Source organism: Emys orbicularis, chromosome 15, assembly GCF_028017835.1.
Source record: "Emys orbicularis isolate rEmyOrb1 chromosome 15, rEmyOrb1.hap1, whole genome shotgun sequence".
NCBI lineage: Eukaryota > Metazoa > Chordata > Testudines > Emydidae > Emys > Emys orbicularis.
This window is the reverse complement of record NC_088697.1, coordinates 5,810,868-5,834,641: the sequence shown is the minus strand read 5'-3', so window position 1 is coordinate 5,834,641 and position 23,774 is coordinate 5,810,868. Positions and strand designations below refer to the sequence as shown.

Sequence of the window (23,774 nt, the reverse complement as noted above, 5' to 3'; positions counted from 1 at the left end):
GTCTCTCTCCTGGGGAAAAGCCCCAGATTTAAGATGGATTCATGTACCAGGTGACATGGTCACATGTCCTGTGAGACCCCCAAGGTTTCATTCTTCCTGGTCTGACTCACAGATGGTGCAGGACAGAGCCATCTACAGTCAAGTGTCCTGGTTAATGGGAGCCATCAAGATGCCAAACCACTATTAATGGCCCACGCTTTGCATAATTACAACAGGACTTCAGAGTTATATTTCTAGTTTCAGGTAGAAGAATGATAGGTTCATACAAATAGGATAAACACACACGGTAGATCATAAGCTTTGTAATGGTACCTTACAAGAAACCTTTTGCATGAAGCATATTCCAGTTATATTATATTCACACTTATTAGCATATTTTCATAAAATCATATGGAGTGCAACGTCACAGCAGGGAAAGGGTTTTAGTGCAGCACCTGGAAGCAGTTGACTTTCATGTTCAGGCTGTGGTATGAGTTCCTCCAGGTTTCTTGTAAGCACACAGGGCCCTTAGCGGGTGCTCTCGATACAGGAAAGACCCAGATACGATAAAGTGATGGGGACTGCATTTTCCTTTTTTATTTTTGTATTTCCAATGACATTTCTGTTTGTGATTTCGTTTTGCTTTTTATAACTGTGTTTTCTCCTGGATTTGATATTTAACTAAAAAAGAATAAGCCCTGAGGGCGCCGGATGGAGGAGCAGGCTGGGGCTAGGACTGCTAAGAGAGCGAGAGTAGCAGGTTTTCTGTATTGTTTCTGGCCCTCTTTTTCTTGACTAGTTTCTCTTCTGCACTTAATTTGCCTTTCTTGCTTGTGAGCCTAAGGAGCTCAGTTGGTAGAACATCAAACTTTTAATCTGAGGGTCCAGGGTTCAAGTCCCTGGTTAAAGAGAGGGACACTTTCTCCCTGTGATATCTCCAAAAGGACTCTCTTTGGCTTCAGATTTTCCTTTTCAGGACTTGGCCTTTCCTAGGAAGGGCCCTTTACTGCCTGGGACTGAAGGTGCTACTTCCTCACTTGTCCACTGGCCTCGCAATCTGGAGGAAGAAAGGCCTCTGGGCCTGCAGCAAGCGCTGTGTGCTGACCTTCTGGGCAAATGCAGGGCTGGCCAGAGAGGCATAGAATCATAGAATCATAGAATATCAGGGTTGGACGGGACCTCAGGAGGTCATCTAGTCCAACCCCCTGCTCAAAGCAGGACCAATTCCCAACTAAATCATCTCAGCCAGGGCTTTGTCAAGCCGGGCCTTAAAAACCTCCAAGGAAGGAGACTCCACCACCTCCCTAGGTAACGCATTCCAGTGCTTCACCACCCTCCTAGTGAAATAGTGTTTCCTAATATCCAACCTAGACCTCCCCCACTGCAACTTGAGACCATTGCTCCTTGTTCTGTCATCTGCCACCATTGAGAACAGCCGAGTTCCATCCTCTTTGGAACCCCCCTTCAGGTAGTTGAAGGCTGCTATCAAATCCCCCCTCATTCTTCTCTTCTGGAGACTAAACAATCCCAGTTCCCTCAGCCTCTCCTCATAAGTCATGCGCTCCAGACCCCTAATCATTTTTGTTGCCCTCCGCTGGACTCTTTCCAATATTTCCACATCCTTCTTGTAGTGTGGGGCCCAAAACTGGACACAGTACTCCAGATGAGGCCTCACCAATGTCGAATAAAGGGGAATGATCACGTCCCTCGATCTGCTGGCAATGCCCCAACTTATACAGCCCAAAATGCCGTTAGCCTTCTTGGCAACAAGAGCACACTGTTGACTCATATCCAGCTTCTCATCCACTGTGACCCCTAGGTCCTTTTCTGCAGAACTGCTACCTAGCCATTCGGTCCCTAGTCTGTAGCTGTGCATGGGATTCTTCCGTCCTAGGTGCAGGACTCTGCACTTGTCCTTGTTGAACCTCATCAGGTTTCTTTTGGCCCAATCCTCTAATTTGTCTAGGTCCCTCTGTATCCGATCCCTACCTTCTAGTGTATCTACCACGCCTCCTAGTTTAGTGTCATCGGCAAACTTGCTGAGAGTGCAGTCCACACCATCCTCCAGATCATTAATAAAGATATTAAACAAAACCGGCCCCAGGACCGACCCTTGGGGCACTCCGCTTGAAACTGGCTGCCAACTAGACATGGAGCCATTGCTCACTACCCGTTGAGCCCGACGATCTAGCCAGCTTTCTATCCACCTTACAGTCCATTCATCCAGCCCATACTTCTTTAACTTGGCAGCAAGAATACTGTGGGAGACCATATCAAAAGCTTTGCTAAAGTCAAGGAATAACACATCCACTGCTTTCCCCTCATCCACAGACCCAGTTATCTCATCATAGAAGGCATGTTCCCACTGGGTCCTCCCTGCCAGAAAAAATTGTCCCCACAGAGTCCTCCCTGCCAGAAGGCAACAGAGATCAAAGGGTCCCCTGCTGGTCCCATGGTGTAAGGCAGGGCCGGCTCCAGGTGCTTGGGGTGGCCACTCCGGAGAGGGGCGGCAGGTCCAGCGATTCCTCCCTCACTCCCGCGGCTTTTTTTTTTTTTGGCTGCTTGGGGCGGCCAAAACCCTGGAGCCGGCCCTGGTGTAAGGGCCAACACTCAGGGCTTTGAATTCTGCAATTGAAGTTCAAGTCTTAGTGGGATCTTTGGGTGCCAGCTAACCATACTGAGATTTCTAAAGCTTCGTCTTGCTTTCTCAAATGACATGGTAGCCTGTCTTTTGCCCGCCAGCTGTTGTGACTTGAGCACAAGAGGGGACGTTTGATCCGGAAGGCTGGCCGTGCCTGGAGTCCTGTAGATAGGGATCCGAGATGCATTTCCTCTGAGTCCTGAAGCTGGGCTGCAGCCTGGCCTAGGAGGCAGCCCTATTGGTTGACCTACTGGCCCAAAGTCACTTGGGTACTGTTGGTGTTCCCCAGGAATGCTGAAGGGCGGGCCTAAGGGAGGGAGGCTTAATATTCCTCCCGATCAGTCAGGGCGGAAGAGGAGGGCTGCAAGAGTGGGCACATTGATGAGCTGGGCCTTTTAGCATTCGGTTGGGGACGAGGTGGGGAATGCGAACTGGGAGAAGTGGTTGCTGGCCTGTAAGGAATGGCTCAGCCGGTGGCGTAACTGGATCTTGTCATTAGCCTACAAAGTTGTGATGCTCAAGACCTATCTTTTGGCTTGGGGAATTTCCTCAGCCATGTATTTCCCCCTGCTCCACGACGGCTGCTGAGACTGAACATGATGGCCTTCCACTTCTTGTGGGGCAATAGGATGTCCCTACCAAGTCAGGGGAAGTGTGGCTTTTCTGCCGTATTAGAAGGGGGGTTGGGCCTGGTGGGCTTTGAAGCCTTTTGCGGATCTACTTTTTTGTTTTTCAATTTTCAGCGGGTGGCTGAGCTGGAGGTCAGGTGAGGCCCGAGGGGAATGGCAGAGCAACCACAAAGCATGCAATTGACTCTTCAGATATGGCCATATTTTTTTTTACCCCTCTGGGTGCAGCACCAGGTATGGGATGGCCGATGATGGAGGAAGGGGGAGGAAATTAGGAAGGCCCCCCTCTAGTGTTCTTCAACTCCCACCTTACATCCTACAGGATTTTCAGTGGGTGGCTAGGTGGAAGGTGCTTGCAGGATGGCTTCATCCGCAACAGTGGCCACCCTCACAGCAGTGGTGGCCACAGCAGCGAGGCCCCCCCTTCGGCTCAGTCTGAACAGAGGTCAATGTACCACTGGGTCAGACAAGCCAATTTTAGGGAGCTTCCTCTGAAGGTGAGCCACTGTCTCCAGAACTTACTGACAGGAGCTTTAAAGTATTTGCAAATGTGCACGGCCGGCATGTGCAGAGCAAAGGCTGCCCAGGGGCACTGTGTCAGGCACTGGCACCGCTTGAGACAATGGACCACCTTCAGCCACCAGGTAACCCAGGATCTAAGGCAGGAATGGGGTGAGGAAGCAAGTCAAGCTGAGCAAGGCAGGCAAAAATTCATCTTGCCTTCATGGGCGCTCGCAATGATGCCCATTTTGTGTGCCATGGCTGACAAAAACATGCCAGACAGAGAAGCAGGAGGCCAAAAAAGTGCCCTTCAGGTGCTGAAGTAGCTCAGTTGGGAGAGTGTTAAACTGATGCTCTAGAGATCCCTGGTTCAATCCCAGACTTTGGCATGGTCTTTGGTCCCTTTGTGTGCAGCGGTAGGCTGTTTTCTGGAAGCGCAGCAGTGCCTTTACCCGCCATGAGTCCCTCATTTCGGGCTCCCAAGCAAGAAAAGACAGTGTGGACTGTGCGAGTTGGCCGATCTGACCTTTCTTTCTTCTCTTGCTCTTTCTCCTCCAAGCTGGAGGCAGAAGGGTGACATAAGGATGACTTCCTGAGTGCTGGCTCCAGTCCTTTGCTCTACCAGCTGACCTATAAAAGGGCTGCCACCACTTTCTCCAGGTTCACCCATCTGTGTGTTCAAAATGGAGAGGGGTAACTAGTGGTGTTCCCCAATGGTCAGTCCTAGGACCAATCCTATTCAACTTATTCATAAATGATCTGGAGAAAGGGGTAAACAGTGAGGTGGCAAAGTTTGCAGACGATACTAAACTGCTCAAGAGAGTTAAGACCAATGCGGACTGTGAAGAACTTCAAAGACATCTCACAAAACTAAGTGACTGAGCAACAAAATGGCAAATAAAATTTAATGTGGATGAATGTAAAGTAATGCACATTGGAAAAAATAACCCCAACTATACATACAATATGATGGGGGCTAATTTAGCTACAACTAATCAGGAAAGAGATCTTGAAGTCATCATGGATAGTTCTCTGAAGACGACCACGCAATGTGCAGCGACAGTCAAAAAAGCAAACAGGATGTTAGGAATCATTAAAAAAAGGATAGAGAATAAGATGGAGAATATCTTATTGACCTTATATAAATCCATGGTACACCCACATCTTGAATTCTGCATACAGATGTGGTCTCCTCATTTCAAAAAAGATATTCTGGCATTAGAAAAGGTTCAGAGAAGGGCAACTAAAATGATTAGAGTTTGGAACAGGTCCCATAAGAGGAGAGATTAAAGAGACTAGGACTTTTCAGCTTGGAAAAGAGGAGACTAAGGGGGGATATGATAGAGGTATATAAAATCATGAGTGGTGTGGAGAAAGTGAATGAGGAAAAGTTATTTACTTGTTCCCATAATATAAGTAGGGGCCACCAAATGAAATTAATGCGCAGCAGGTTTAAAACAGATAAAAGAAGGTTCTTCTTCACACAGCATTAATTTATCTGCAAAAAGAAAGAGGAGTACTTGTGGCACTTGGTCCCTTGTGGCACCTTAGAGACTAACAAATTTATTTGAGCATAAGCAGGGACCAACCCTGGCTCCCACCCCACTGTGCTTTTGCCCACAGCCCTTATATAATCATTCCCTGGGGGGCCCCACAAATATGTTTGACGCTGGGCCAACAAAAAGTTAATCCGGCCGTCAAGGTTAGGGGTCTATTACAGGGGTGGGTGGGTGGGGTCTTTGGCCTGCAAGGTGCAGCAGGTCGGACTAGATGATCACACTGGTCCCTTCTGACCTTAAAGGCTCTGAGTCTAAAAGGGAGAGGGAAGTAAAATAAATTTTTTTAAAAATAAACCAAACATTGTAATACAAGGATGAGTCCAACAGCTCACCGTATAGTCCCACCCCTTTCTTCCTCCACTGTGTGTTTAATGACCTGCTGGGATTTGGGACATTGATTCTCTCACTCCATTGATAAACTGATGCAATGTGACTGAAATTAAACCAATTCCCAGCAGAGAAAACATGACATCACTATATTGGCTGGGAATTGAACCCAGGTCAACTGTTTGAAAGGTAGCTATCCCCACCACTATATCACCAATGCACCTGGCAAAAGTATCTCTCCTATGTGCCACTTATGCTTGCCAAATGACTCACCCCCACAGAGCTAAGGAGCTGGCTGGAGAGGCTGGAGGCAGCCTGTCAGCTGTGAGCAGAGACAGGCTCCCAGAGTGACTGACAGATGGGGACATGGGCTCTACATTCCAGGCTGCAGTAGCCAGGGCCGGCACCAGCCTTCCAAGCAGGTGCTTGGGGTGACAATCTGCAAGGGGCGGCAGTCCGTGTGTTTTTGCCCCCAAGCAGTGCGCTGAATTGCGGCCGCGGACGGCGGGGGCAGTTCATGCGCCTTTAGGGTGGCACGCGCGTTTCCACGGCGTCGGCAATTCGGCGGCAGCTTCTATGTTCAGCTGCCCGCGGCAGCAATTCGGCGGCAGCTTCTGTCTTCCAGCTGAAGACAGAAGCCGCGGAAACGTGTGTGACGCCGTAATGGCGCATGGACTGTCCCTGCTGTCTGCGGCGGCAATTCGGCGCACTGCTTAGGGTGGCAAAAACAGTAGAGCTGGCCCTGGCGGTAGCTCCAACCCCACTTCTGCCCTCAGAGAAGGGAAATGAAAATCAATTACCATAATGACAAATTTTACTCCAGAAGGAAGGAGACCGCTCCATTTAAAGCACATTTTGTGTTGATTCGTGCTATGTACAGATGGTTTTGTTGCTGCTGATGCCAATCCTTGGGCTCTGGCCGGATAAGGAACAGCTGAGGCTGTCACTCAAGTGAAGAAGGGAGATGATTTTTTTGACAGGGACGGCTGCCTCGTCTTAAGGGTGTTTGTCGGTCACCTTCTAATCTAGTGGGTGCTTGGTACATGCAGGCATGTCCCGCTCCTGGGTATCTCCCGAGGAAATAAAGTTTCTATACAAAATACCAAAGCTTTTCACCGAAAGGAGGAAAAGGAAATGGCCACAAGATGGAGCAAGGACATAAGGAATGTAACACAACCCCGTTCTTGGGGTAATCCATTATTTTTTGTCAAGGTCCAAAATTGTTGGTCAAGGTCTAGTCAAGGTCCAGACTCCAGCGTAAATAATAATAATAAATAACAATAATGATGATAATAATAAGTAAATAAAAAGATTTTGGGGTCCATTCAAAAGCGATTTGGCCCGCCGTCTGCCTATTGATTACCCCGCATTGTCTCTGAGAGGTGATTTATCTACACTCTCTTGGATTTGAAGAGCTGGTTAGTGTTTACCCTTGGTATCCCACCAGGCTGAACAAGCCATGTTATCGATGGTGACACTAGGATTGAAGGATTGAAGGATTATATCGTATTATAAAAAACTGGAAATAAAGATGTCGTCTGAACGTGAGCGTTCTGTAATGAAGGCTGGTTCCCCCAGTTGAGTTCCAAATGCTCTGCTAGAAATGCCCCCTGGGACCTCGGCTCTTCCCAGCAGGAGTGAAAGGAGAAACCCCCAGCACTGCACTTAGCTCCAGACTGAATCATCGGGGTGGGGAATTGACTTCTTTGCTGCTGAGAACGGAGCCAGGGCAGTTCTCTGGGAATGAAGGTTCCCAGCCTGACCCAGCTGCTTGATTGCCCCCTGGGGCCCTGCAGGCTTAGACTGTTCCTGAGGCCAGGCAGCTGCTCAGTGAGCTTTCCTGGTGTCGCTGGCAGTGCAGGAATATCCCACTCTAAGGCCTGGTCTACACTACGAGTTTAGGTCGACTTTAGCCGCGTTAAATCGAATTAAGCCTGGACACGTTCACACAACGAAGCCCTTTCTTTCGACTTAAAGGGCCCTTTAAACCGGTTTCTTTACTCCACCTCCGACAAGGGGATTAGCGATAAAATCGGCCTTAGGGGGTCGGAATTGGGTTAGTGTGGACGGAATTCGACGTTATTGGCCTCCGGGAGCTATCCCACAGTGCTTCATTGTGACCGCTCTGGACAGCACTCTCAACTCAGATGCACTGGCCAGGTAGACAGGAGAAGCCCCACAAACGTTTGAATTTCATTTCCTGTTTGCTGAGCGTGGAGAGCACAGGTGACCACGCAGAGCTCATCAGCACAGGTAACCATGATGGAGTCCCAGGATCGCAAAAGAGCTCCAGCATGGACAGAACGGGAGGTACGGGATCTGCTCGCCATATGGGGAGATGAATCAGTGCTGGCTGAACTCCGAAGCAGTAAACGAAATGGCAAAATATTAGAAAAGGTCTCCAAGGCCATGAAGGACAGAGGCCATAACAGGGACGCACAGCAGTGCCGCGTGAAAATTAAGGAGCTAAGGCAAGCCTACCACAAAGCCAGAGAAGCAAACGGAAGGTCCGGGGCTGAGCCGCAAACATGCCGCTTCTACGCGGAGCTGCATGCCATTCTAGGGGGTGCAGCCACCACTACCCCAACCGTGTGCTATGAGTCCCTCACTGGAGAAACACACAGGGAAGCGGGTTTGGGGTACGAGGAAGATGAGGATGAAGATAATGTAAATAGCTCACAGCAGCAAGGAAGCGGAGAAACCGGTTTCCCCAACAGCCAGGATATGTTTATCACCCTGGACCTGGAACCAGTAACCCCCGAACTCACCCAAGACCCTGGGGGCACACAGGGGACCTCTGGTGAGTGTACCTTTGTAAATATTACACATGGTTTAAAAGCAAGCGTGTTTAATGATTAATGATTAATTTGCCCTGGCAATCGCGGCCAGTACAGCTACTGGAAAAGTCTGTTAACGTGTATGGGGATGGAGCGGAAATCCTCCAGGGACATCTCCAGAAAGCTCTCCTTCATGTACTCCCAAAGCCTTTGCAAAAGGTTTCTGGGGAGGGCTGCCTTATCCCGTCCGCCATGGTAGGACACTTTACCACGCCAGGCCAGTAGCATGTAGTCTGGAATCATTGCATAACAAAGCATGGCAGTGTATGGTCCCGGTGTTTGCTGGCATGCAGACAACATCCATTCCTTATCGCTCTTTGTTATCCTCAGGAGAGTGATATCATTTACGGTCACCTGGTTGAAATGGGGCAATTTTATTAAGGGGACATTCAGAGGTGCCCCTTCCTGCTCTGCTGAACAGAAATATTCCCCGCTGTTAGCCACGCGGTGGGTGGGAGGGGTGAAGTGATCATCCCAGAGAATTGGGTGTGTGGGGGAGGGGAATTAGTTGGGTTTGTGCTGCATGTTAACCGTGAAACCGCAGCCCCTCCTTTTACATTGCAAACCCATTTTAAATGGCCAACCCAACGGGTGCTTGGTATGGTTAATGAGAGCAGTACTGTTTTAAACCATCCTCACATGTTAAGAAGGTTAAAAAAGCCAAAAGACTGTGTCTTACCATGGCTGCCTGCAAGCTGAAATCTGTGGCCTGGCACTGCGTGAGTTATCTCTCACACCAAACCGGCAGGCCCTCAATATAAGAGGAAAAATGCGACCTTGTAACGAAAGCACATGTGCTGTGTAATGTGAACAGCAAAATTTAACATGAAAGAGTGTACCCATTGTTCTCTAAAATGTGTCTTTTTTAACCACCTCTCCCTTCTCCTCCACCAGCTGCAAATCTTTCTCCTTCACAGAGGCTAGTGAAGATTCGAAAGCGAAAGCGAAGGACGCGTGATGAAATGTTTACAGAACTACAGACTGCCTCCCACGCTGACAGAGCACAGCAGAATGCGTGGAGGCAGTCAATGACTGATTATAGAAAAGCCCAATATGAGCGAGAGGAGAGGTGGCGTGCTGAATCGCGGGCTGAAGATGATAGGTGGCGTCAGCTTGCAGAGAGAAGGCAAGAGTCGATGCTCCGGCTGCTGGAGCATCAAACTGATATGCTCCAGCGTATGGTTGAGCTGCAGGAAAGGCAGCAGGAGCAGAGACCGCCGCTACAGCCCCTGTGTAACCAACAGCCCTCCTCCCGAAGTCCCATTGCCTCCTCACCCAGACGCCCAAGAACACGGTGGGGGGGCCTCCGGCCACCCAGTCACTCCACCCCAGATGATTTCCCGAGCAATAAGTGTTAAAGTTTTAAAGTTTTAAACTGCAGTGCGTCCTTTTCCTTCCCTCCTCCCCCACCCATCCCGGGCTACCTTTGCAATTATCCCCCTAGTTGTGTGATGAATTAATAAAGAATGCATGAATGTGAAGTAACAATGACTTTATTGCCTCTGCAAGTGGTGCTCGAAGGGGGGAGGGTAGGGGAGGGTGGGGTGGTTGGTTTACAGGGAAGTAGAGTTAACCGGGTGGGTGGGGGGGGGCGGAGATTTCATCAAGGAGAAACAAACAGAAGTTTCACACCGTAGCCTGGCCAGTCACAAAACTCGTTTTCAAAGCTTCTCTGATGCGCACCGCGCCCTGCTGTGCTCCTCTAACCACCCTGGTGTCTGGCTGCGCGTAATCAGCGGCCAGGCGATTTGCCTCAACCTCCCACCCCTCCATAAATGTCTCCCCCTTACTCTCACAGATATTGTGGAGCGCACAGCAAGCAGCAATAACAATGGGGATATTCTTTTCGCTAAGGTCTGAGCGAGTCAGTAAGCTGCGCCAGCGCGCTTTTAAACGTCCAAATGCACATTCTACCACCATTCGGCACTTGCTCAGCCTGTAGTTGAACAGGTCCTGACTCCTGTCCAGGCTGCCTGTGTACGGCTTCATGAGCCATGGCATTAAGGAGTAGGCTGGGTCCCCAAGGATCACGATAGGCATTTCAACATCCCCAACGGTTATTTTCTGGTCCGGGAAGAAAGTCCCTTCCTCCAGCTTTCGAAACAGAACAGAGTGCCTGAAGACGCGAGCATCATGTACCCTTCCCGGCCAGCCCACGTTGATGTTGGTGAAACGTCCCTTGTGATCCACCAGGGCTTGCAGCAGCATTGAAAAGTACCCCTTGCGGTTTATGTACTCGGTGGCTTGGTGCTCCGGTGCCAAGATAGGGATATGGGTTCCGTCTATCGCCCCACCACAGTTTGGGAATCCCATTGCAGCAAAGCCATCCACTATGTCCTGCACGTTTCCCAGAGTCACTACCCTTGATATCACCAGGTCTCTCATTGCCCTGGCAACTTGGATCACAGCAGCCCCCACAGTAGATTTGCCCACTCCAAATTGATTCCCGACTGACCGGTAGCTGTCTGGCGTTGCAAGCTTCCACAGGGCTATCGCCACTCGCTTCTCAACTGTGAGGGCTGCTCTCATCCTGGTATTCTGGCGCTTCAGGGCAGGGGAAAGCAAGTCACAAAGTTCCATGAAAGTGCCCTTACGCATGCGAAAGTTTCGCAGCCACTGGGAATTGTCCCACACCTGCAGCACGATGCGGTCCCACCAGTCTGTGCTTGTTTCCCGGGCCTAGAATCGGCGTTCCACGGCATCAACCTGCCCCAGGAACACCATGATTTGCACATTGCTGGGGCCTGTGCCTTGTGAGAGGTCTATGTCCATGTCCATTTCCTCATCACTCTCGTGGCCGCGCTGCAATCGCCTCCTCGGCTGGTCCTGGTTTTGCTTTGGCATGTCCTGGCTCTGCATATACTCCAGGACAATGCGCGTCGTGTTCATAGTGCTCATAATTGCCGCGGTGATCTGAGCAGGCTCCATGATCCCAGTGCTAGCTATGGTGTCTGGTCTGAAAAAAGGCGCGAAACTAGTATCTGACGGACCAGGGGAAGGAGGGAGGGAGGGAGGGAGGGAGGGGCGAGTGACGACATGGCGTACAGGTACAGGGAATTAAAATCAAGAAAGGTGGCTGTGCATCAGGGAGAAACACAAACAACTGTCGCACAGAATGGCCCCCCCAAAGATTGAACTCAAAAGCCTGGGTTTAGCAGGCCGTTGATTTGACGGAGGGAGGGGGGAAGGAAATGAATACAGAACAAATCTATTTTTTACATCTTAAGACGACGGTGCAGCATGACTGATAGCCCTCAGCATTTTCTGGGTGCTTGGCAGCAAATACTGGGCGCTTGGCAGTTAGCCTTCAGGCCTATTGCACGATCTGCTGCTCAGGGAAGACTCTGCTAACGTGCGATGAGCCAACAGGGCGCTTGGCAGAAAATGGCATACTACGACTGATAACCATCATCATCAAGACAGTTCCATAGGACTGAGCATGTCTGCCCAGGTGCCCATGATCGACAGCCACTGCTGTACGACGAGGATGGTTACCAGTCGTAATAAACCATCTACTGCCAAAAGGCCAAAGGCAAGGGGCTGGTGCAATGCAGCCCCACGGCTGCCGGCACCCAGATCGCCAATGAAGGCTACCAGTCATGCTGCACCGTCTACCACCAAAAGGCAGTTAGCTGCTGCTGCTGTGTAGCAATGCAGTCCCACGTCTGCCGGCACCCAGATGACATATGGTGACGGTGAGCTGAGCCGAGCGGGCTCCATGCTTGCCGTGGTATGTTGTCTGCACAGGTAACCCAGGTAAAAAGGCGCGAATCTATTGTCTGCCATTGCTCTGACGGAGGGGGAGGGGCCTGACGACATGTACCCAGAACCCCACGCGACACTGTTTTGCATCATTCGGGCATTGGGATCTCAACCCAGAATTCCAATGGGCGGCGGAGACTGCGGGAACTGTGGGATAGCTACCCATAGTGCAATGCTCCGGAAGTCGACGCTAGCCTCCGTACTGTGGACGCGGTCCGCCGACTAGAGCACTTAGAGCATTTTATGTGGGGACACACACAATCGGCTGTATACAACCGATTTCTATAAAACCGGCTTCTATTAATTCGATCTAATTTCGTAGTGTAGACATACCCTCAGGGCCTGAATTCAGCCATCAGGAAAGGCAGCAGCTTTTCTCCCTTCTTCTAAACAGAGGTCCAAGGCCATGGTTCTCAGCCAGGGTCCAGAGCCCCCTGGGGGGCAGCGAGCTGGTTTCGGGTAGGGGGCGGGGAGAAATATACCAGAAAGCAGGGCCAGTATTAGACTCACTGGGGCTCAGGGCAGAAATCTGAAATCTGAGCCCTTCCGCCTGGGACTGAAGCCAAAGCATGTTAACTTCGTGGGGGCCCCTGTGTTGTGGGGCCATGAACAATCGCTCTGCTGGCTACCCCCTAACGACAGCCCTGGCTTTTAATTTACTGGACGTGCAGAAAAGCAGTTGTTGGGGCACAGGTGGGCTGTAGAGTTTTTATACCATGTTGGGCGGGCCCCACAGAAAGAAAAAGGTTGGGAACCCCTGCTCCAGGGAATCCCGGAGAATAAGGACTCAATCCGATCACTGCTGCCAACTCTCATGATTTTGCCTTGAGTCTCAGGAGAGTTATTGTTTTCCTTAAAGCCCCAGCTCCTGGAGTCAAGTGGAGATGTGATGATTTCAGCCTTCGCTCTTAAAGAAATAGTACGTTTCTAGCCCTTGTGGCTGTGGAGAAAGATTCAAAATGTCACCCCAGTGCACCCTAAAGGCTCATCAAGCAGAAAGCAAATAAAAAGATCCCCAAATCTATTATTTTTACAGAATCTCATGATTTTAAAGCCAATCTCATGATTTTTGTGAGCCTGACTCAGGGTTTTTGAACATTTGGGGTTGGCCGTACTGCAAACTGACTGCTGGGCACCTTTCTTCACATCCAGTGCACCCAGACTTTTCTAAAGCATTAACTCTCCCTTCTCCTTCATGCCGCTTTAATGCAGCTGGGAATCCCAATTCCTAGAAGTGCTTTTCCACAGACATTGAATTCCTCACAGGGCTGAGTTCCCACAGGGCTGATCTGGGGGATCATAACCTCACATCACCCCTGTGTGATGCCCAGTGACCCTGCAGGGACAGCAGCTCCATGCTGGGCTCTAGGGCACCCCAAAGCATCTGGAAGGAGGGGGCAGAGGCGCGGGGTGACCTCAGGCAGCTCCCAGTCAGTGGTGCAGTGGGGGTGCTAAGGCAGGCTTCCTGCCTGTCCTGGCACTGCAGACTGTGCTGCGCCCTGGAAGCGACCAGCAGCAGATCTATCTCCTAAGTGGAGGTGCACAAGCGGCTCCGTGTGGTTCTTGCCCGCAGGCATCACCCCGCCCCCCCCCCAGCTCCCATTGGCCAGGTTGGGGGCAGCTTGCAGAACCCCGTGGCCCCCCCGCCTAGGACCCACACCTGCTGCTGGCCACTTCTGGCGTGCACGGTGGTGTCAGAACAGATGGGGACTAGCCTGCCTTAGCTGGGCAGCACCGCCGACGGGACTTTTAAGGGCTTGATCGGTGATGCTGACCAGAGCCACCGCGACCCAGTGCCTTACATTCTGCAGTTTGAAAACCACTGCTCTATGGGATACAGACTGTGTGACACAGACTGACCAGGGTTCATCTCTGCATGTTCCCAATGGGGAAGGAAAGAACCTGAGGGGGAAGGAAGAAGATAGGCAGAAGGAGTCAAATGAGGCTAGACCAGAATACAGGAGATTTTCTGCCTCTTCAAATGTACTGGATTCTCATCACTTAAAAAAACTTCTAACTTCAGTTGGGTTTAAACCATCAGCATGTCTATCAGCAGCCAAAGTTAACGACAGACACAGGTAACTGCCTACTTCCCAAGTTTGCCTACAAAGCACCTACAGGGGTACAACTGGTTAGTGCAGGGTGGAATACTGCTGGGGTTATGAGTTCAGGCTTCACCCAGCACATTGGTTTTCATTAGCCATGTAGCTTCCCCCATTTGTCTAATTCACATGGAAAGTGCCATACTAGGGTCATGAGAGTAAATTCTAAACTCTGAAATGCGGAGTGTCACAGAGTGTGGGGGAGTCAGGGCCCTGCACCCTCACTTCCTGTGATTCACCATGACTCTCAGCCAGCCAGTAAAACAGAAGGTTTATGAGACGACAGGAACACAGTCCCAAGCAGGGCTTGTAGGTACAACCAGGACCCTTCAGCCAGGTCCCTCTGGGGGGCAAGGAGCTTAGACCCCAGACTTGGGGTTCCCTGCCTCTTCCCAGCCAGCCCAAAACTGAAAACCCCCCTCCAGTCAACTCACTCCCCTCCCCCCGGCTCCTCCTCTCCCTTTGTCCAGTTTCCAGGGCAAAGGTGTCACCTGGCCCCACCCCCCTCCTGGCTCAGGTTACAGGCTCAGGTATCGTCCCTCAAATAAAGTCATCCCCTGCTATCACATCCCCAATGCTGACAGTCCCAGTTAGACTAGACGACATTCCCAGGTCAATCCACCCCGCTCCCTACTGCATCACAGCAGAGGTTGGCCCATAGATTGGGATAAGGATGGGTTTGAAGAGAGAAAGCTCTAAGAGTATAAAACCAGTCTCCAGGGGCAGGTATGATAACTTCATAACAGGGAGCCATTTGTGGGAGGGGGTTTCACTTCCTCTATTAAATGTACTGAGAGGTATTTTAAGCTGAAGATAACACCATGCTTAACAGTTGACTGGCACGTCCTGGGTTAAAGAAAGAAAGGGACTTGGGGTTAATAGTCTGAAGTATTTGTGTTACCAACCCTGTCATGGTCTGATCCCAATTCAGTTTAGAGGAGCTTTGTACTTTGGTGTGTGGAACGCACAGACTCCTGGAGAGCAGTCGCAGCTTTTCCATGGCAGAGAGCCTGGCCCTTAGGAGACTTTCTTGAGTTGCTGTTTTGAAGCAATTCAATAAAATAACGGTGGAGCTACAATGTCCGGTCCAAAATTTCAGCCTCCCGGAGCAAAAATGCTATTTTAGGATCTAAACAGGAGGCTCCCAGCACTAGGACACCTGACCAGAGAGCTCAGTGTGGGGCGTAACAGCTGCTGACTCTGAGGGTCCTGGGTTAAATCCACTGGCAGGTCGAAGCATTTCAATTTATTTGATCAATAATGAGTAAGGTGACAAATTAATCACAGGTATTTTTAGTAAAATCATGGACAGGTCATGGGCAAGAAACAAAAAATCACTGTGACCTGTCCATGACTTATCCCATAAATACCCCTCATTCAATCTTGGGGAGAGGAGCCCAGGGGGTCCGTGGATCCAGCTGTGGGGGAGAGGGAGTGTGGGGGGGCATGTGGCACCAGCTACTGGGGGAGAAGCCCCAAGGGCCCACTGACACTCCAGCTCCTGCCGGGAGGGGGGAGCCCCAGGGGGCCAGCCACTGCTCCAGCCACCCTAGGAGCGCTTTCTGGGGACCACTGAGCTGCGGCTGCTCCTGCCACCTCCGGGACTGCTGCTCAGGGGGTCCCGGGGCCAGCTGCTTGAGTGGCCCTGGAGTCAGCCACAGTGGCCACTGCAGAAGTCACAGAGGTCGCGGGAAGTCTCAGAATCTGTGACTTCTGTGACCTCCATGACAGACATGGATTCCTAATAATCAGACAAATCCCTCCATGCTGCGACTGCCGTTCCTGGAAGAGAACAGAAAGTGAAGAGAGAAGGAAAATGAGAGACTCCCTGTCACCTCTCTCCCCTGCTCCCTCCCCACTTGTATTCTATAATCCCATCCCACTGGGTTCCCTGTGCCGGTGCCATGGGGGTGACACTAGAGTTCTGGGGATTTTGGGGGGGGGGGGAAGGGAGCTCTTCACTTCTCAACAATTCACACGAATTTGTCTTTGGGCTGAAATTTCTCCTGTGGGGCCTCTCAGTCAGAGCTGTACCCCACCCCCTTTAGTGTGGGGGGGGTGTAAATTGTGGAGGAGGCAGAGAAGTCTCCCATACGGGGTCATATTGTTCTGGTGACTGGTTCTGACCTGGGTCACATGTCCTCTGACACAGGATCATCTGCAGTACATGGAAGCTCTGGCTCTTCCTAAATGCTGTAGAGTGTGAGTTCCTGGGAAAGGGCAGGTGGAGAGGGAGCAAGAGGAGAAAGGCAGAGACATTGGAGAAGAGAAATGGGGGGAGAAGAAAGAGACAGAGAACACAGAGAGACAATAAATGATTGAAGCAGAACAGGTGTCCCAACTCAGTCTTACTCATCACAGGGGTTCAGAGAGACAGGTAGTTGCAGGTTTTCCACAGTGTCAAGTCTGAACTTTGATTCTAGGAATTTGAGTTCAAATATCAAGGGGATCTCTATATACCTGATTAGTCCCCCGCCCCCCCTTTTTAGTATTAAGTTTTATTTTGAAGTGTTTGGCTTAACCATCATCTTCTCTTTCCCAAACTGCATTGCAATTTTGGGTTTATTTTTATTTTACTTCCCTTTTGTTCATGTCATTATAATTGTAACAGCAAAGGAATCTGCAGGAGCAAAAACTGACTCAAAATTTTATTTCCCCATCATGCAGGAACATCATACAAACATTGCACGCAGCTGGAATCATAACACAGAAGGCAAGGGGGTGGGAGATGCAGGGTTCCAAGCGTTCTGTCTTTCTCAGATGACACATTCCAGCCCCTTGTATGCCTCCATCCTGTATGACCTGCTGGGCTTTGAGACATTTATTGTCTCATTCTATTGATAATGTGATTATAACACAATGTGACTGAAATTAAACCACTTCCAGACAAAAAACTAACAAAAGAGAAAATCCATTACTGTACTGGCTGGGAATCAAATCCAGGTCAACTGCTCAGAAGGCAGCTATGCTCACCACTATACTGCCAGTGTAATCACCTTTCCTATATGCTATGGGTGCTAGCAAATGCAGTGACACATGACCATGGAGCTACGAAGCAGGGCGGATGGGCTGGAGGCCACCTGACAGCTGGGAGCAGAGTTGCCATCCCAGTGTGACTGAAAGGGGGGCAAAGGTGAAAACAGATCTCATTGGGAGCTGGCCACACCCCCAACCCGCCCCTAGGAGAGGGGAACTGGAGCTCAACTTCAATCATAGAAAAATCTTCCCTGAGAAGGAAGGGAACAGCTTGTTTTAAAGACAGGGTTTGTGTTTGTTCCTGCTACATACGGAGGGGCTGGATAGTGCTGATTCCAGCCCCCAGCTCCAGGAGGATAAGGAAAAAATTTCAGGCTGCCAGGAAGGAGATGATTTTTTGACTGTGACGGACACCTTGTGCTAAAGGCCTTTTTCTGCCCCCTTCTAGTGACTCTTTGGAACAGGAATGCAGCCCCCACTCCTGGGTCGCTCCTGAGGAAATAATGTTTCTGTGCAAAACACCAAAGCTTTTAGCAGAAAGGAGGGAAAGGAAATGGCCACAGGATGGGAGTAGGACATGAGGAATGAAACACAGGATGCTTCTCCCATGTGCATTGACTTTTAACCTTGTTTGTTGTGGTGGCGTTGTATCCATGTTTGTCCCAGGACATCAGAGACAAGGGGAAGGGGGTCACATAATATATTTTAAAGGACCAAGGAAGGGAATGTTATTTACTCCTTCTCATAACACAAGAACTAGGAGGGGTCACCAAATGAAATGAATAGGCTGCAGGTTTGAAATGAACAAAAGGAAATATTTCTTCCCACAACACACAGTTAACCTGGGGAACTCTTTGCCAGAGGGTGTTGTGAAGGCCAAGACTATAACAGGGCTCAAAAAAGAACAAGAGAAGTCCATGGAGAATAGGTCCATCAATGGCTATTAGCCAGGATGGGCAGGAATGGTGTCTCTAGCCTCTATTTGCCAGAAGCTGGGAATGGGCGACAGGGGATGGATCACTTGATGATTCCCTGTTCTGTTCATTCCCTCTAGGGCACTGGGCATTGTCCACTTTCGGAAGACAGGATAGTGGTCTAGATGAACTGGTCTGACTCAGTATCTCCGTTCTGAAGTTTTAACTGCTGTTTATGGAAGGGACGGCCTTTCAGGCTACACAGAACTGAAGAAGTGTTCTGGTTTAGCTGCAAAGCTTCTCTCTTTCACCACGAGAGGTTGGTCCTCTACAAGCTCTTACCCTCACCCGCCCTGTCTCTCTTGGATTCTGAAAAGTGCTCTCTCTCAACTCCCTTTGGAGAGAAGTTAAGTTTTCCCTTTGGGAAACTATCAGGCTGAAGCTATTGTATTGATTGTGACACTAGAATTGAAGGATTATTTAATATTATAAATAAATGAGTCTAAACCTGAGCTTCCTCTTTTCAAACTGGTTTTCACAACTCAGTTCCCAATTCTCTTCTAGAAAGGCCTCCAGGATGGCTGCCCACCCCAGCAGAAGTGGCAAAGAGAAAGCCCCCCACTGCTGCTCTTAGTCCCATGTGGATTGTTCAATGGCAGAGGGAGTTGGTTTGCTTGGTGCTGAGAAAACTGCCAGGAAAGGTATCTGGGCACCAGATCTCCCTGCTTCTTCCAGCACACCCCTGGATCCTTTCCTGCCCCAGTCACTGCTGGTCTTACATGCACTAAGCCACAAGCCTTTCAGGGCCTTCTCTGCCAACTGTGCTGTCTCATAATCTAAATGTCCTGAGTTTGCACCTCAGAGAGAGCAGATGGTTTCTTCCCTGCTTCAGCTTTTTCTAAAGGAAATCCCAGAGAAAAGAGACTGGAGCAAACTGATTTCTGGACAACCTCCAACCCATCTAACAGACACACACAGACTTTTCTAAGACATTTACTCTTTCTTCTTTTTTATGGCCCTTTAATGCAGCTGGAATTACCAGTTCCTAGAAGCCCCTTTCCACAGAGAACAGAACCACAGAGCAATGAGAAAGCTGGGGGCTGCCAGGTTGTCGTGGGCGAGTGGTTAAGGGGATGCAGTACAAATCCAGCAAAGTCATCCCCCTCCTCTGCACCCACAAGCAGCTTTGAATCTTGATGAGTGTGATGCTGAGTTTCCACTGCCTCAGCATCCTTGATCCCCACTGGAGGCCAGTGTAGAGTCCTTAGATCCCTGTTCATATTTCAGACCCCAGGCAGTGCAGCATTCTTGCCCAGCAACTCACTGTCTGCCCCAGGAGAACCAGCTGATGGGCTGCATCCACAGGCAGATAGCTTATACCGCTTCCCTCAGAGCAGCAGCCACAACTGTTGGCAGCTAATCCCCACCTAAGGCTTGTGGGAAGGAGCTGGGGATCACTTATTTCTTCCATACATTGAGTCTCACTGTGTTTGAACACACCTCTCTAAAATGGATTTAAATTTAGAGACCTTCCCCCATTTCTGCTTTGTAAGTGCCTCATTCCTGTACATAAAACATAAAAAACAGCCATACTGGGTCAGACCAATGGTCCATCTAGCCCAGTGTCCTGTCTTCCAGCAGTGGTCAATGCCAGGTGCATCAGAGGGAACGAACAGAACAGGTAATCATCAAGTGATCCATCCCCGTCGCCCATTCCCAACATCTGTACAGATGTGAACACAAACATTTGAGGACCACTGCAGCTACTTAGAAGATTAGGGGCAGAAGAGAACTCAGGAGGTCATCTAGTCCAATCCCCTATTCAAAGCAGGACCCACCCCAACTAAATCATCCCAGCCAGGGCTTTGTCAAGCCCAGCCTTAAAAACCTCTAATGATTGAGATTCTACCACCTCCCTAGGTATCCCATTCCAGTGCTTCACCATCCTCCTTCTGAAATAGTTTTTCCTAATATCCAACCTCTATCTCCCCCACTGCAACTTGAGACTATTGCTTCTTGTTCTGTCATCTGCCACCACTGAGAACAGCCGAGCTCCATCTTCTTTAGAACCCCTTTCAGGTAGTTGAAGGCTGCTATCAAATCCCCCTTCGCCCTTCTCTTCTGCAGACTAAATAATCCCAGTTTCCTCAGCCTCTCCTCATAAATCATGTGCCTCAGTCCCCTAATCATTTTCGTTGCCCACCGCTGGACTGTCTCTAATTTGTCCACATCCTTTCTGTAGTGGGGGCCTAAAACTGGATGCAGTACTCCAGATGTAGCCTCACCAGTGCCAAATAGAGGGGAATAATCATTTCCCTCAATCTGCTGGCAATGCTCCTACTAATGCAGTCCAATATGCTGTTAGCCTTCAAGGCAACACAGGCACACTGTTGACTCATATCCAGCTTCTCATCCACTGTAATCCCCAGGTCCTTTTCTGCAGAACTGCCCCTTAGCCAGTCAGTCTGCAGCCTGTAGCGGTGTGTGGGATTCTTCCGTCCTAAGTGCAGGACTCTGCACTTGTCCTTGTTGAACCTCTTCAGATTTCTTTTGGCCCAATCCTCCAATTTGTCTAGGTCACTCTGGACCCAGTCCTACCATCCAGCGCTTGGATTCTTTACATGCTTTCACAGAACAAAGAGCACATGTTCCATGATTTCATAGGGCAGAGTTTTAGGGCTATTTTGATTCAGAGAGCTATGCTATAGGGTGCTTTCCCTGTGTGGATTTGGCAGGTGGATCAACATAGATGCACCTTGTGACCCTTCTCAGGGTGCTGAGGGCTCTGAGTCTCCTTGTTGCCACCTGCCACTAGGAAGAGGGACTTTTGCATTTGGCAGCTGGATGTTAGTGACCAAACTCACTCAGCCTGTCAGGCATTCAAGCACCCTCCTCTGAGCTACAGCAGCCCTGCCAATTGACAATAGAGGCACCCTTCACCCTGAGTTCCTTCAACATGTCTCCTTTTGTGGTCCAGCCCCGATCACCAGATACTTGGAGAAATCCCAGATCCTCTCTTCCTGAAGCAATGGTATATCCCAGGTTACCAGTTTTACTGAGACCACTACTACTGCATCACACACAGCGCTTGAGTACAGTTATTGAACTAACAAATTTATTTAACAAGGGAGAGAGATTTAAACAGAAACAAACGTGAGTGATGGAAACCAACAGTTACCAACAAAACAAAATCACAAAATGCAACTTACACTTTTTAATAGTTACCTTTCCTATCTAAGTAGATTCTCACCTCACACCTCAGTCTATTGCAGTGATTGCTAGTGCCTAGTAGCCACAGCCCTGCCTTTCAAGAAGCACCACTGTTCATTAGGGATCTCCTTGGTGAATAGACCCAGAATATTTTTCTCCACCCTGTTATAAACGGAATCAGTCTTTTGTCTTTATTCACAGAAAGGATGATCTCCTCATTGTCATATTGTCCTTTTCACGTCCACAGGTTTTTGATATCTATAGTTTGTCTTTGATAGTTTTCCATTGGCTTTTCTGGGTTGGTGCAAAGGTTGACAATGGAGCAACACATCACATAGCTGGTTAGCAAGGGACAGGTGACAATTTCCTCCCACTTGAATGGGCCGTCCCTACCAAGACCTATGACTAGGGTGACTCACTTTCATGACAATACCATATGGGCATAATTTTCCATGTACTTACATTACTCCTTCAATAGGACTCGTACACACCTCTCACAGTGATTAGGAGTAACAATAACATACAAACTTTCAGTAGAGATGTCACTGCTATGCTTCCTGGATAAATATTATAAAATCAGTGTATTAGGTGTGGCAAATTTGAAAGGTCTGACAGGAGTTGCTTGTGAATAGCCGTGACCCCTTTGCCAATTGGCACCAATGAGCTTTGTCATACATTCCCTGAGCTATACAGTCACACCCTGAAATAGAAAGGCCAGCACAAAAAACAGAGAAAGGAACAATAAGATACTAAAATGACAACAGTTGGAACTCTCTCAGTCTTTGGATTGATGGGTACTAAGAGCTGTAGCTACAATTGAGGAACCAGGCGATCGGACAGCTGGCTCAGCCCTCCATACTAGTACCTTTCTCACATAACAGGGAGATGGGTCAAAATTGGAATTGATGTCATGATTTCCTTCCCACCGGGGGTCAATCTGTCTAAGGCTATGTCAACACTTCAAACACTGGAAGTATTCTTCTGACAACATAACACTGTCTATACTGGAGCTCAGGTCACATTAACTACTTCTCTCAGGGCACTGTATTCACCCCTGAGAGTTGTGGCTATGTCAACATATTTTTTCAGCATAGACCAGCCTTTTGATGGCTTTTTGATGTGAAAGGCAATGGACTTCAGCCTTTTCCTTGATATTGATGGTTGAAGATTGCAGCTTTCATACCTGCTGGACACATCTTATGACAGATGTCATGCCTTTCCTTTGCAAATTAGAGAAGTGGGGAAGTCAGTTACACTTACAGATTAAGTGGGTAAAAAGTCATACAACTTGTCTCCTTGAGTAGTTTTCCTTGTAATAGAAATGGACTTTGAAGCTAAACAAAATAAGTTCTATTTGAAATACAAAAAATTAAAATCTATCCTGGGTCTCTTACACACTCTTTCTCACACACATTCTCCCACCCGACCTTTGGAGTGAGGTTTTCTACCAGAACTCCTTACACTACAGGGGGTAAATTAAATCAAAATTAACTTTTCAACACTAGCTATCATTTCCTGTATGACTAACAAAACAAAAAACAAGACAACTGTCATTTTTCCAAAATAATTCAGATCATACAATGAGTCTCTTACTGTTTAACCAATAACTTCACCTATAATTTTATTTTCATTGGTAACAATAACATATTAAAAGATCAAAAATTCTTGTCATATTTGGTTTTTTTAATCCCCACTGCCAACAACTAAACCATGGCTCAAGTTGTGGTTTGTCCCAATGTAGGTCCCAACCACTTCTGTGAGTTCATATATCTCAGGATCTTCTGCCATGGGTATTGGTGGAAGAGGTCTCCTATGTGGGAATATTTGCATCATAAGGAAAAATACCTCTCTTTTGACACTTTTTAATCATTCATAGTAGGAGGAGGTAGAGGAGAAGTGATGTAAATGCATAAAACAAGATAAAACTGCCTGGTCTACACTAAAGACATTTATCGGTATAACTATATTGCTAGGGGTGTGAAAAATCGACACAGCTGAGCAACATAGTTACACAGCCCTAACCCCCTGTGTAGATAGTGCTACGTCAGAAGGAGAGCTTCTCCTGTCAACATAGTCACCACCGCTTGTGGGGGCTGGACTAATAAAGTCTGACAGGAGCAATCTCTCCCATTGCCTTAGAGCATCTGGAATAGCAGTGCTACTGCAGCGAAGATACATTGGTGAGGCTGCACCAACATCAGCTTTATTGTGTAGCCACAGCGTCAGACACAAAACCATAGAAACAGGACTCAACGTGTGTATCCAGAAGTCTGACATTGGAGCCTGACACATCCATTGCCTCATTGCTTATCATTTCTACAGCTTCAAATTCCTTCT

General features: G+C 48.9%; 1 protein-coding gene and 1 non-coding gene across 2 annotated transcripts in view; both read left to right on the top strand.

Moving 5' to 3' along the window:
• The window catches only part of LOC135889397 (zinc finger protein 208-like), a 685,678-nt gene that overhangs the window by 231,178 nt on the left and 430,726 nt on the right, over positions 1-23,774 (top strand).
• On the top strand, positions 4,067-4,139 carry TRNAI-GAU (transfer RNA isoleucine (anticodon GAU)). The gene has a single exon. It is a non-coding gene; the product is annotated as a tRNA-Ile (tRNA).